Source organism: Cavia porcellus, unplaced genomic scaffold, assembly GCF_034190915.1.
Source record: "Cavia porcellus strain 051 isolate PalLab524CR breed Dunkin Hartley unplaced genomic scaffold, mCavPor4.1 scaffold_3, whole genome shotgun sequence".
NCBI lineage: Eukaryota > Metazoa > Chordata > Mammalia > Rodentia > Caviidae > Cavia > Cavia porcellus.
The window spans coordinates 72,199,262-72,214,693 of record NW_026947486.1 but is presented as its reverse complement, the minus strand read 5'-3'; the positions used below and the strand labels follow the sequence as shown (position 1 = coordinate 72,214,693).

Sequence of the window (15,432 nt, the reverse complement as noted above, 5' to 3'; positions counted from 1 at the left end):
AGCCAGAAAGGAAATCCCTAATACATAAAACCAGAGACCAATGTTCCTTATGAATATCATTTTAGTCACTTTGTTGCCAAAACAAAATACCCAAGACCTACAATTTAAAGTAAGATACTTTGATTTCATAGTCAGCTGGCTACAAGGCCAAAACAGGATGATAGGCATACCTGAGGAAAAGCAACCCACATTATCGTTATCAGAAATGAGAGAAAAGGGAGGATCTGAGGAGAGATACATATCTTTTCAGGTCACACTCCCAAAGAACTTCCTTTTCTTCTCAAGTCTCATCTCAGCATTTCAACTACTGAAGTCATTAGTGGATGAGTTCATTAATAAATATAGTACTCCTGTGCTTTAATTACCTTTCAGATACCCAACCCATAAGTGCATTAGTCATTGGAGGACATTCTTGATTCAAACCATAAAAAATAGAACCAAATTTCCTACAAAATATCTGGAAAGCAAATGTAACAGCATATTAGAAGTACTTAGAAATATTGATTCCCTTTTGATTTCATTAAAGAGTTTCAGCATTAGTGACATTAGTTCTTCTCTAAATTTCTTGTAGAATTCAACAGTGAATCCACCAGGACCTGGGATGTTCTTGTTAGTAAGTTTTTAATTACATTTTCAATTTAATTGGCTGGCAGATAGTTGTTTAGAATTTTTATATCTTCTTGACTGAGCATTGACAATTCTATCATATCTAGGAATCTGTTCATTTCTTCTGTTTTCTATCTTATTAGAATACAGATTCTTGAATTAGGTGTTGATAATCTTTAGGATTTCTGTAGGATCTGTTGTGATTTCCCCCTTTACATTCCTAATAACATGAATTTCTGTTTTTTATTTCCTCTTTTTGATGATGTCTTGTACTCTGAGTTGAGGATAATATGCAATATATTAATCATCATTACTCTGCTATTATTAGAAATTCTGGATTTTTTCTTTTTAAAATATAAAACTATTGTAGATATGGCTAAGTGGTATTTATCCTAAGAATATAATATTAGTTCTATATTTGAAATCAACCAATGTAATACACAAATTGATAGAATGAAAAACATAGAATCATTTCAACTGATGCAAGAAATCATTTGAAAAAGCCGAAAACCCTTTAATGATTAAAAAAATTCCATAAGTTAGAGACTATAAAGGAACTTCTTCAACTTAATAAAAATTACTTATGAAAAACCTACTGATAACGTCATACTCAATGATGAGCTGAAAACTTTTCCTGTAATATCAGGAACAAAGTAAAGATGTCCGTTTTTTGGTTTTTTTTTTTTTTTTACTTCTATATAACACTGTTCTAGATGTTCTAAGAAGAATAATTATAGAAAGAAAATAAATAAATCATATCCAAATTGGAAAAGAAGTAAAATATTATCTGTTTGTAGATGATAAGATCTTAGTAAAAGACTTAGGTAAAGAACTTAGTCTAAAAAGTGTGTAACACATAATAGAGCTAATGAATGTCTCCAATGTTTTGGTTTTGTTGGTTTCGTTCTTTAATGTTTTGTTCAATTTTATTATAACTGATGATATAGGCAATTGTATTAGAGATAGCGGGAGGCATTATGGTAACCACTGTTGACCACCTTGTATTATGTTTTTACATTATCTATTATGTCCACCCTTTTGATTTGACCGACTCTGTTCTGTTAAGTCACATTTGGTTTTACTCTCTTCCAAAAAAAGTAATAAGAACGTGGGAGCAATAAAACCCAAAATGTGTAATAGTCATTGTACGAAAGAGAGGAAAAGAAGGTGTTCTAAATGATATAACTGCATGTATATTTAAGTGTATAAGATAGACCATGATATTACTGAGTTTTGTTGGATCACTGAACAGAACTGTTTGGTCTCACTGTTTGAATGTCCACTATATAAGCTTTAATTTTGTAACTTGAACAAATATTTCTAAGATGACAATATGTAATCCATTTACTAGTGATTTCCTACTGTTTATTTTTATTCTGAAATTCTGTATAACTTGTACCCTTTTTCTGCTTTTTTTTTCTTTTTCTCCTTAAATAAAATTTTTTAAAAAAGAGCTAATGGAAAAATTTGGCAAAGTCACAGCATGAAAAATCAATATTAAAATAAAAGTTATGTTTCTCTACACTATAAATAAAGAATTCAAAATAGGAAATGAGAGAAATTTTTAATTTGCAATATCATAAAAGAATTAAATATTTAGAAGTAAATATATTTAATTAAGTAAAGTATATTTAATTAAAGTATAAATAAAGTATAAAGTATATTTAATAAAGTATAAGTAAATATATTTAATTAATTTAGAAGTAAATATATTTAATTGAAATCAATTTAAAGAGAGCTAATTAACTGAAAAGGCATCACAGGTAGTGGATTTAAATACACTATTATTAAAATAGAACCATTTGCCAAGACACTTACATATTCAATGTAATCACTCTAAAATTCTAACAGCCTTTTTTGAAGAAACAGAAATTCTGACCATCAAATGCATATAAAATTGGGAAACCCCAAATAGCCAAAACAGTCTTCAAAACAAAGACCAGTGTTGGAAGTTTCACATTTTCCAATCTTTTTTTATTTTAAAGAGATTAAGACAAAACGGAACATAACAGAGCAGATCAGAACAGAACCGTGTAAGCAAAACAGTATTTCACCAGAAGACAATCCATAATTAACAGTAACTACCACGATGTCTCTTTCTTTGAAATAATTGAGTATAACTTCATATACAATTGTATTAAACATAACAAAATAGTATAAAAACATTCAATAGAATGAGAGTATTGCAGGGTTGTCATAACCAAGTAACAGAAAACAAACAATGACTACTATATTATCTCATTTTCCATAAGAAATTTGTTTACACTTTCACACGTAATACAATCTAATAAGGTACAACATGATAGAGCCAATGGAAACAGAAGAGCAAGAGCATGGTAGGACTTCAGAGTATGATGATATTATATCAGTACTGGCTATTATAATGACTTGTTTTCCTCAAATTAGCTGTTCATACCATCACAGATAATAACATTAAAAAAAAAACAAGACAAACACATTACAACTGTGATCATTATGAGGCTTCAAAACAATGTAATGAGAAATCATGATTGCCCTAAACTCTTATGTACTCTTACTATTTCTTACACTAGGGAGAGACTATACAGTATTTATACATGTGAGTTTGGTTTATTTCGCTTATGAGTATGGTCTCAAGTTGCACCCATTTATTAGTAAATATCTCAATATGATCATTTTTTATAGCTGAGTACTCCATTATATAAACATACCACAACTTTTTTATCCATTCTTCAGTTGATGGACATTTAGGTTGTTTCCAAGATCTGGCTACTACAAATTGTGCTGCTATAAACATGGGTGCACATGTATCACTGTGGTATGACGATTTTAGTTCTTCTGGGAATATGCCCAGAAGTGGAATAGCTGGGTCGAATGGGACCTCCAATCCCAGATTTTTGAGGAATCTTCAGATTGACTTCCATTGTGGCTGCACCAGTCTGCACTCTCACCAACAGTGCAGGAGAGTTCCTTTTTCCCCACATCCTCTTTAGCATTTGTTGTTGGTAGTTTTCTTGATCCTGGACATTCTTTCTGGAGTGAGATGGAAGCTCAGTGTTGTTTTAACTTGCATTTCTCTAATCACTAATGATGATGAACATTTTTTCATGTATTTTATTTGCCATTTGTATTTCTTCATCTGAGAACTGTGTATTCATCTCAGATGCCCTCTTTTGAATTGGGTCCTTGAATTTTGGAGATCTGATTTTTTTTAATTCTTTATATGTTTTAGACAGAAGTGTTCATTAGGGAGGTTGGCTTGTAGTTCTCTTTTTTAGTTGAGTCTTTCTCAGGTTTTGGGCCTAGAGTTATATTTGCTTCCAGGAATGAGTTAGGAAGAATTACTAATTCAGCTGCATGTGATGGCATATGCCTGCAATCCCAACATCAGGAGGCTGAGGCAGTGAAAACAATGCGAATTTGAGGCCAGCATAAGCTACATAGTGAATTCAAGTCCACCTTGTGCTATATAACAAGATCCTATCTCAAGAAATAAAAAATCTTCAAAATATTAATGCAAAGTCTAAGTAATCAAAACAATATGATACCTACATAAGGAAAGGCATACAAACCAATAAAATACACTTGAGGGAACAGAGATGAATTCATATGTGTACCGTTTACTTATATTTTAAAAGGTATTAAAATCATCCAGTGTGGAAAAATAATCTGTTCAACAACTAATTTGGGGATAACTAGGTATTCATATGCAAAAGAATGGAAGTTCTCTCCCTATTTCACACAATAAACAAAAATTAACTGAAAAAAAAAATGAAAGGCTTAAAGATGGAAGTTAAAGCCATACAACTTAGAAAAAATAGAGGTAAAATTCATAACACAGGTATGCTAATGGTTTCCTAAAAATGACACTATAGCACAAGCAACAAAATTAGAATAGGTAAGTAGGCTTCATTAAAATTAAATATATTTGTGCATTAGAGGATTCTACCAAGAAAGTAAAAAATAATCTACATAATGAGGAAAATATTTGTAAGTCATATGTTTGATAAGGGTCTAGTATGCAAGATATATAAAGAACAATTACACTAAAAGCAAAAAAAAAAGACAGTTAACTATTTTCTTATGGATAAAGAACTTGAACTTCAAAGAAGATATATAATGGTTAATAAGTACATGAAAGAATATTTTTAAGTACCTGAGGAACAAGTCCTTCTCTTGTAGTTTAAGAACAATCCTTCAGTTCAAACTTGAAAGAATTTTTAAAATCATTAATCCTTAGGAAAGTGCGTAAGGGAGATTTAATAAGGCTGCCTAGAGGAGAAGTCATGTCAGAAGTGCTCAGAGAGGATTCACTGAAGAGAAGGAGAGGACACACTTATACCCTGAAACAGAAAGAATTTGAAAAATAATGTATAAAGATCAAACCAAACATCTACCAGATGGCAGCTAAGGCAAAAAGAGAATTGTGTGAACACTTCGGCATTTTGGCAGTGTGGTCACATGTGAATCACATGTATATTTTCTTCTTGGAATATGTGATCTGAGTTTCCACCAGATTTTTTGTTTTATTTTATTTTATTTGCTTTTTGGATTGTTTTTGCTGCATCAATTTGCTTGTTATTTACTTTCTCTCCCTCTTTATTTCTCTATTTAATTTTTCAAGTTCTACTTCCATAGCAATACTATCTTATTTTTTTACATACTAATCTCTCCCATATTTTAAATTTATCCTCTCAAGTTTTTAATTCACTGTACTTTGCTCTCTTGGTCAGTCTTGTTTTCTTTTGTATTAATTTTTGCCATCTGTATTCTATTCTTTTTACTTTTCCTTGTCTTAAGTAGCCTGCTGTCTTCATTGCTGCTTTTCCATTTTGTAGGGGCACAAGTATATCAGTAAGTTCCAACCTCATTGAGTACACCTCACTCCGACTATACTCCATCATTGCCCACACAAATATCCTTTTAAAATCCTCAACCTTAACCCTACAACCCAACTAAAAGACTTCCAACAAAACCTTACCCCATATTTATGTTTTTCACCAAGTATTATTGTTTTTATCTACTTCTACCTTTACAGACTTACACTCCTCTTTCACCCATCCGTCCGTTTTCTCCACTTCTCTTTCCACATCACAAAATAACTGCCATTAACAATAGAATATGGTATGTGAACAGTATTGAAAAAAGATAAAAAGATACATGCAAAGTTTATCACAAATTTACATACAAGGTTTACAAACAATGTTTGATGAAATACGTTGATGCTATTTTAACCAGAAGTAATTGCTCCTCAAAACACAAGGACAAAGTTCAAAAGACTTAAACCAAATACTATCTCTGAACCAATAAAGCTGAAAAATATCAATAGAAGGCAGTATTTTACAAAAAAAAAAAACTGTATCAACTCCAATCTCTCCCCACCCTAATTGACCTCAATACTCAACACCAAAAAGTGGTTAAAAGTGAAAAACAATCTCTGGTATTAAATGAAAAACTGAGTACAACAGAATCTATGGGACACAATAAAAGCATTCATAACAGGGACATTTATTGCAATCAATGCTCACACTAGAGAACAGAGCAAGCTGAAATAAATAACCTAATGATGAATCTCAATATATTTGAAAAGCAAAAAGAAAACAAACCCAAACCAAATTTAAGAACAGAAATCATAAAGGTCAGAATGGAAATCAATGAACTTGAGACTAAAAAGATAAGACAAAGAATTCATGAATTGAAGAGATGTCTCTCTGAAAGAACAAAATAGACAAACTTATAGCCAAATCTACAAAAACATGGAGAGAAAAAAGTCATATCAATGCAATTAATTAAAAAGGCAAAATCACAACAGGTGATGTCAAGATCCAGAAGATGATTAGTAACTACTATGAAAAATGATTTTCTAACAAATTGAAAAATCTTCAAGAACTGTACAAATTCCTAGACTCATATGAATTTCTAAAACTAAAGAAAGAAACATAAAAGTTTTGGACTATCCAATAACAAGAAATGGCATTGTGGTAGTAATAAAAATCCTACCAAGTATAAAAAAGCCCAGGACCTGATGGATTTACTGTTGAATTCCACAAAATCTTTATACTGTATCACCAATATTCTTTAAACTCTTCAACAAAATTGAGATAGAGTACTTTCAAACTCATTTCTTAAGCCAGCATTGCTTTGATTCCAAAAATAAACAAATACTCAATTAAAAAATAAAACTACAACCCAACCTTCAAAGTGAACATAAATGCAAATATTCTTTTTTTTTTTTTTTGGTCTTTTTGAGACAGGGTCTCTATGCAATTCAGGCTGGCGTTGAACTCACTTTGTAGCCCAGACTGGTCTCGAACTCTCAAAGATCCACCTGCCTCAGCCTCCTGAGTGCTGGGATTACAGGCGTGAGCCTCCATGCTTGGCTAAATGCAAATATTCGTAATAAGATTTTTGCAAATAGACTACAACACATGACCTTAATTATTATACAACATGACCAGACACATTTCAACCCAGATTTGCAAGGATAACTCAACATAAGCAAATCAGTAAATGTAATTCACCACATAAAAACAGAAACAAAGACAAACATCACATGATCTTATCAAAAGATGAATAAAAAGCTTTAGACAAATTCCAACATCCCTTCATTGAAAAAGACCCTAAATAAAATATGTATGAATGGACTTACCTGATTCTGATATATATATATATATATATATATATATATATATATATCACAAACCAATGGCCAACATCATATTAAATGGGGAAAAACTGATAGCTTTCCAGCTACTATCAGGCATAAATAAAGGATGCCCACTTCTGTAAAACACAATAGTTAAACATTAGCCAGAGCAATTGGACAAGAAAAAGAAATATAAGAATTACATGATATGAACAAATGAAGCCAAAGTATCATTATTTGTAGATGACATGATCCTCTACTTAAAAGATAAAAAAATTTCACTAAAAGTCTCCTAGAATTAATAACCAAATTCACAAATGTACAAAGATACAAAATCAACTCACAACAATCAACAGCATTCCTGTACACAAATAATGAATTCACTGAGAAACAAATTAGAAAAGTACCATTCACAATAACATCACAGAAAAATGAAATCCTAGGAATTTGCCTAATCAAAGAAGTGAAAACATCTACAATGAAAAGTACTGTACTGTGAAAAAGGAGAGTGAAGAGGACATCAGAGAGTTCAAAGATGTATCCTGTTCCTATATAGGCAGAACCACTATACTCAAAATGACCATATGGAAACTAATTGATAGATTCAATGCAACCCCAGGAATCCAGAATATCAAAAGCAATCCTGCACAAGAACAAAGTGGAAGGCATCACAATACCTGACTTTAAGCTATACTCCAATGCAAAGTGATAAAATTGGAATGATACTGGATAAAAAATAGACATATGGATAAAAGGAACATAACAAAGAGTGCAAAACAACCCCAGCTATTTGACTTTTTATAAAATGGCCAATAACATATGTTGGAAGAAAATAGCTTAACAAATGGTGCTGGTAAAACTGTCTATATACAGAAGATGAAAGTTAAACCCATGTCTCTCCCCAGTGTGCTAAATGAAACATGACCCTACTGGAGAATAAAATAGATAACTAGACAAAAACAATGCCTACTAAACAGAAACATTGACCCTACTGGAGGGCAAAATAGGTAAAAAACTTTGAGGTCATATGTATAGTCAAGGACTTTTGGAACAAAAGTTAAATTGCACAAGAAATAACAAGAATCAACAAATGTGACATCATTTGTAATTTTTCTGCACAGTGAAGGAATGAATAGACAACCTACAGAATGGGAAAAATGTTCCCTTCTATTCTTCAGACAGTAGTCACACTACATAAAGAACTCAATAAAATTAGACCCTCCAAAAAATACCAAATTAAATTTGGGCAACTGGAATGAGTTGACACTTCTAACAAAAAGAAATATAAGTGATAAATAAACGTGAAAAAATGCTCATCTCTGGCTATGAGATGAAAAGAGAATTGCAAAGTAAAACAATGCTGAGATCACATGTTACACAAAAAAGAATGAAAATCATCAAGAAATCAAATAACAAATGCTGATGTGGGTGTGGTTGAAAAAATGAACCCTTCTGGGCTGGGGATTTAGCTCAGCGGCATAAGTGCCTGCCTCGAAAGCAGGCAGTCGTGAGTTTGATCCCTGGTACCGGTAAAAAAACGAAAAAGCCAAAAAAAAAAAAAATGAACCCTTCTACATTGTTCATGGAAATATAAACTACTGCAGCCATTATGGAAATCATATGGAGATTTCTCAAAAAACTAAAATTACCAATTTCATTCTCGCTATCGCCCTCCTAGGTAACTTCTCAAAACAGCTAAAGCCATCATGTTACAACAATCTATAGGTAACTATATTTATGGCAGAACAATTCATAATAGTTAAATCTTGGAAATAGTCTGCAGGTCTATCAACAGATAGCTGGATAAAGAAAATGTGGTATTTATACATAATGAAATTCTACTTGACTATAAATAGGAATAGATTTGAATCATTTATAGGAAAATGGATACATCTGGAAAATATGTTAAGTGATATCACTCATAGAAGCTTAAATGTTGCATGGTATCTCCCATTTGAGTAAGACAAATTACAAATGAATAGCCAAATAAAGGATGATAGAAGGAAACAGGAAAGTAGATCTTCTGTGTATGGGAATGTGTCCCAAAGATTGAGAGCAAGGGCAGGGAGTCAAGGAAAGGGGAAGATTTTTAAAAGATTTCATGTACATGCACCAAATTCAACGAATGCAATCATGATATGTTATAAATATGAACTAAAGTAATAATAATGGGGAAAGGTAGTCTAGAAATGGAGGGAAGGATATAAGTAAGGATAGAACAAGAATAAAAAAGAATCAAGATGTGTTAAGTAAGTGTAACTGCTCCCTAAAATGAATGTAGACTTCATACACTATGAACATGCAATAATAAAGTAAAATTAAATTTTAAAAATGTAGTGTATTCCAAAAGAAATCTAAGCATTGTCAATGGTAAAACACACTTGTTATTTTATGTACCATTAAGGAAAAACACTGCCAATTATTACTGAGAGACATTACCATTTATATAATGTGTTCAAACTTTAGAGATGTTTAAATGAGGAAAATACACTTCTTAGAATCAATAAAATGCTAAGTAGTATCATAAAATAATAATACTCCGATGAGATTCCATTTCACACCCACTGATGGCTGGAATCTAAAAAAAAAAAAAAACACAAATATTGTCCAAGAGATAGGAGACTTGAAATATCTGTGCACTGCTGGTTCAAATATGAAATGATACAGTTTCTATGGAAGATTTTAGTCATTACTCAAATAGTTAAAAGTAGAATTGTAGAATTACCATACAATTCAGAAATTTCTCCCCTCAGGATTCATTTACATTAACTGAAAACAAGTACTAAGCAAATACTTGCATACAAGTATTTATAGATACATTAGTCATAATTGTGAAAAAAGTAAAAACAACCTACATGCCAAACACTTGATGATTAGATTAACACAAAATGTGTGATACTTGCACTATGGAATATTATTCAGTGATAAAAAGGGATGAAATACTGTTACACATTATCATATAGATTAACCTTAAAAATATACTGTGAAAATAAACCAGACACAAAAAGTCACATATCATATGTTTTAATTTATATGAAATATCCAGAATAGCTGAATTCATAGAAATAGAAAGCATATTAGTGGTCAGTGGCTGGAAGAAGAAGGAATTGGAAGTGACTGATAAATGGATTCAAGATCTTTTAGGGTGATGAAAATGTTTTAGAACTTGATAGAATATTAGAAGTGAAGGTTGCACAACGTTGTGAAAATACTAAATGTCGGTAAATTATATAGTTTTAAGATCGTTCATTTATGTTATATAAATCATCTCAATAAAAAAGGAAGAAAAGGAGAAGGAAGGAAATTAGTAATTATTGAGCTACTTGCCATATATTAGGCACCGTGCTAGACTTATGTCTTATCTAAATCTACTAAATAACCTGTGACTTGTTATAGATAAGAAAATAAATGCTCATGTTACCTAATTTCCATAACTAATATAACATGGATTTGGAGTCTATCTGAATTCAGAATCTAAATCCTTTACCACAACTGACCCTTCAGGAACCTATCATATGTAGCCCATTATTGCTATGTGTGCATGTGTTATGATTTTTATGGAGAATAAAGCACAGTTACTAAGATGTTCCTTCCCAATAGCAAATTCTGCAGAGAAGAAATACTGAAGTTAAAATTTCATTTTTGCACTAAGCCCTTTCTAATACACAAAAAAATTGTCCATTACTGAAGAGACACATACAACAAAATCGTGCTGTTCTACTCCTATTCCCCTCCAGATTTTCAAAATCTGATGTAATTTCAGGGGACTTTGGAAGTCCTAATTCCAAAGACACACTACTCATGCTTTAACTCCGACATTACTAAAGGAATAAAACCTTTCCTCCCCAAACTGGAAAAATAGGCTGAAAATGAGCTACTCCTGCAAAAACGAACACACTGGTATAATGATTAGGACAGCATATATCATTCCATAAGAGCAGACTTTAATAAACTGGGGAGAAGGGATATACAGCCCTTCCTAAGGTCATGTAAAGGGTCAGTCACAAGGTATCTGTCACCACTACACAACCTCAAAACAGGCCCTTCTCGGTGATTTCACATTCTCTATTATTCTCTGATTCTATAACGCCTTTAAAAATTTGCTCATGGCCATTTCCACTTGCATTTCTGTTAATGGTAAGCACAAAAAAAAGTCTTTAGCAAATCCATGTAGTGTGTTTCTGTTTACATTTATTTTATTAAGATTAATCACTTCTAATTTATGGTCTTATGCATTGATTACAGATACCCTTTCCTAATATAAGAGCTTAAATGCAGTCTTGAAATAAAACCTATTCTCAATTATAGTCATTCATGCTCCCAATTCAGGAAAAACTTTTATTTAAAAAATTATTAGCTTTGGTAAGAGCCTCATAATTTATGAGTGGACTAAATTTGAATGCCGTAGTTGTTGTTCCCTATGCTGAGCTTTGCAAATGACGTGCTGCTTATTTTCATGGTACTGGGCTAGGAATTGTCCAAAGCAAATGAAACTGATGGAGTCCTGGCTCCCTGGAAGTTTATTTTGTAAAGCAGGCACTTGCTCTGTAGCTTTTCAGCATATATTCAATACTTCTTCCTACATTTTCTTTTAATGAATTTCTGAGCAGAATCCTACAACGTGCATTAGTGTTGCTTGACTTCCTGGAGCAGAGATAGTGCTGAGTGTTAAAATCCACAATCACACCAAGACATTTTTCTCAACACCCCAGGTATTTTAAGAATCACCTCTTGTTATATTCCATTAAATTTCCTTTGCCATTGTTGAAAATTTCTCTAACATGCAAGTAATTAGAAACTACTTCTTTGAAACCAAAAACCTGCTTTCAGTTGTTCAGTTTATTATAATATTTGTGGAATGGTGGTCATTCTCATGCTGGACACATTATTAAGGTGTAAGTGCCAGATGTAGAAAAGTAAAAAAAAAAAAATTTGATGTAGGTTATAGTAATTATTAGGACAAAGAGAAAGCTCTCTGAGGCAGAATTTTAAAGAACAAGTCACTTTTGGGACAAATAGGAAACAGAAGACAGAAAAAAACAGGTTGAATTAAATCGAGTAATAGGTTATTTGTGAAAATCAGTAATTCTTTCCCCATAGGGAAGTAAAGATCCTTAGTTTTTTAGTGTATTAAAGGCTGGAAGAAGCTTATAAATCTTTGCTATAATCACACCCTACTTATATTGTGCACTGCACAAGAATGATATGAGGTGGCATATGATAATGAGGTGGCAAGGATGATAAAGATGAATTCTATCATTTATCGTGATTTATTAAATTGTGAGGATTCTTTTCTATGTTATTTCCTCACAAATATTTCCTATTTTCTGAGATTCTGTTCAGTGTAAGATTCTGTTCAGTGTGAGTAGAATTAAAGTGAAATATAACCTTTAAAATGTGATACTACCTTAAATGTCAGTAGTTCTCAATGCAGGGGCTATTTTGCCTCCTAGGGGACATTAGACCATGTCTAGAAACATTTTTATTTGTTGTAGCTGGGAGGCAGGTTGTTCCTGTCAGCTAGTGGATAGAGGGCAAGGATATTGCTCAACATCCCATAAAAAGAAATCATGGCCCAAAATGTTCATAATGTCCAAGGTGAGAAACTTTCCTTAATGCAAATGTAGAAAATCCACTATCTGGGGTCTTCATATCAGTCTGTCTTTATCAGTGAGTCTACACTAAATTCTGATGGGCATACACCATTTATTGCTATAGTTAAGGCTGTAAGCAGAAAGCACTTGAATTTCTAAGTGTCAGTTGTATGTTGACAGTCAACCTGTCATGGTGTTTGAATAGGCCAGATCTTGTGAGTACACATAGCCTAGAAGATAGGTCGATCTGGACTTACATTATTCAGACAGCTGCTTCCATTTTTCACCTTAAGCCACTTCTGTAGATGTGGCCTCTGGCTGCAAACTACCCTTAAAGATTTTAGACAGATGAAGCATCTCCATGACTACCAAGTGAAAAACTCAAATATTTCCCTTTTATGGAGAAGATGAGTTAATTGTCCAGCCCCAAGTCTGAAAAGCAACCCCAGTAAAATTTGGGCCCCTGTCTAAGTCCCTTTGTAATTGCACTAGGAGATCCTCTAGTGGGTTTGTCCTTGAACTTGCATAGTAATGCCTGACGTTTGTAAAGTGCTTTTTAACTGCTGAAGGGATTTTTTTTATATATTCTTTATTTGAAGATTAGAGAATATGGTAGGAATATGGTAGGAATATGATAGGGCAGATGGAGATTGAGAAACCTTTGTGTAATTTAAAATCCACTAAGAAAGCACCAAAATTCCGAAGTACACATAATTCATATGTTCAATATAGTTACATTGTATATGGGGCCTTTGAAGGAAACAACTCAGACTCCAGAGTAGGGCTTTCTTTCTGTGTAAGTACTGCTCCTGGATGCATCCTGGACTTACAGTGCAAGCCTCAGTTGGACAGTCTTGTTTATAGTCACTCTATCCTATGTATCCCTTCTGCCAAAGGAGGGATTGGCTTTATCACAGTATAGATTTCTCTTCTTTGGGAAGTCTTATGTTAGAATTTGCTGGGTCACAATAAAACTGCTTTTGAATGAAAAAAAATGTAGAAAGGTCCTAGAGTCAAGTCACTTATGTTCAGCTACCCACTTGGCCAGTCTTTAGAAACAGTTATTAAAATATTTAAAAGATATAAAGGAGAAAGTTTTACCCTTATCTCAGTCACCCCTACACACAGACACAAGTGCATGAGCACACACACACAAATACACACACACACACACACACACACACACACACACACACACACACACCTAACCCTCCAAAGTAATACTTCTTTTTTTACTCGTGTCTTGCTCCCATACAAAAGCTTAATATACTGCAGAATATTGGGTTATCTCAAGGCTAAGAGACCTAAGAACAAAAGGAAAAGTTGTCTTTCTGAGGTCTCCAGGGACTTGGCCAGTGTAGCCTAGGAGGAGAGTTGCTAGGACTCCAAATAAACATAGCTAACCCAGCTTCAGAGGAACAACAATGGCAACACTATGCCATTTATGCAGGGAAGATGGAATTGGCTTTTTCTGAAGCTGGATTCAGGCTTTAAGGGTTTACTCAAAGCTTTAAGGCAACAGGGGAAAGTAGAGCTGAGCTTTCTTAGCGCTCAGGATTGCTCTGAGAATGGGGAGGAGGAAAAGCGTTTTAAGTACCAGCTCTGCATCCAGAAAAGAAGAACTTGCGTTTCCGTTCCCAGAGAGGGATAGTAAGAGAGGTGAGAGACAAAGCCCAGATTTGGGGTGTGCGGCTGGAAAAGGAGATGCTGCTTTGTAAGGACCTTAGGTGCCTATAGGTTGCAGATAGAAGTGCAGCAGGTTTCAGGACTCTCCCAGAGGATGGGCAATCTGAAAGCCACAGGGACGCGGGGCAGGGGGAGGGGTACCTCAGGTAACACAAATAGGCAAGACCTCTGAATCACCGAAGTGTCTGCATGACACTACCCTGGCGCCCTCACCCCCCCCCCCCTTCACTTCTCTAGACACGACTGCCAAAATAAGTAACTCAGCCCCTTATCCTGTACTGCTATCCCTTCTTGCTTCTATCCAGGCTGGGTCTTGGGAGATAGATCCTACAGGCAAGAGGGACACCCATGGGAGAATTAGGTTGCGCTCCAGGAATGCCTGCATCAGGCTGAACAAGACACAGCGTGCTGAAAGCAACCCCAGGTAAGCCCCACTGTCCGGCCAGCCACTGGCTCCTACTCCATCCTGCTCAGCTACCTTTCCCAGAGTATGATCCATGGCGGCTGGCGCAGCCCAGCCACCTCCAGCAAAGAGCCCGGTTGAGATGAGTGGGCAGAGGTCACTGCCCAAAGAAGAGGGCACTCAGGTGAGGGGTTAGGAGGATTCTACAAGCCAGGAGTCCCAGTCGCTCCTGTCCCCTTTACACAGCCTCTAACCACCGACACCCCCCTCCCTCCGCGCGCTTCTCCAGTCTTTGCCTTCACCCAGGGGGAGGGGGAGGCCTGGAAAAGCAAACAAATGAAACAGAAAATTTCGTACCGAGGGGGGAGAGATGAGACGGTGGGACAGGGCAGCGGGGGCTGACTTGGGGCTGCGGCTGCAGTTTCCTTCCACCCCTGGCCGCGGAGCTGCAGAGAAGGCAGGAGCTGCTGCCCCTGCAGGCTGCCCCATCCTCCTTCTTTCCCTCCTCCTCCCCCGCC

At 34.5% G+C, this 15,432-nt stretch overlaps 1 long non-coding RNA gene across 1 annotated transcript in view; it reads right to left on the bottom strand.

The window, feature by feature from the left end:
- LOC134475358 (uncharacterized) overlaps positions 1-15,402 on the bottom strand; it is a 487,450-nt gene extending 472,048 nt beyond the window's left edge. Inside the window, exon 1 of the long non-coding RNA XR_010046475.1 lies at positions 15,272-15,402. This is a non-coding gene — a long non-coding RNA (uncharacterized LOC134475358). The remainder of the gene's footprint in view (positions 1-15,271) is intronic.
- Between the last annotated feature and the right edge of the window lie 30 nt (positions 15,403-15,432).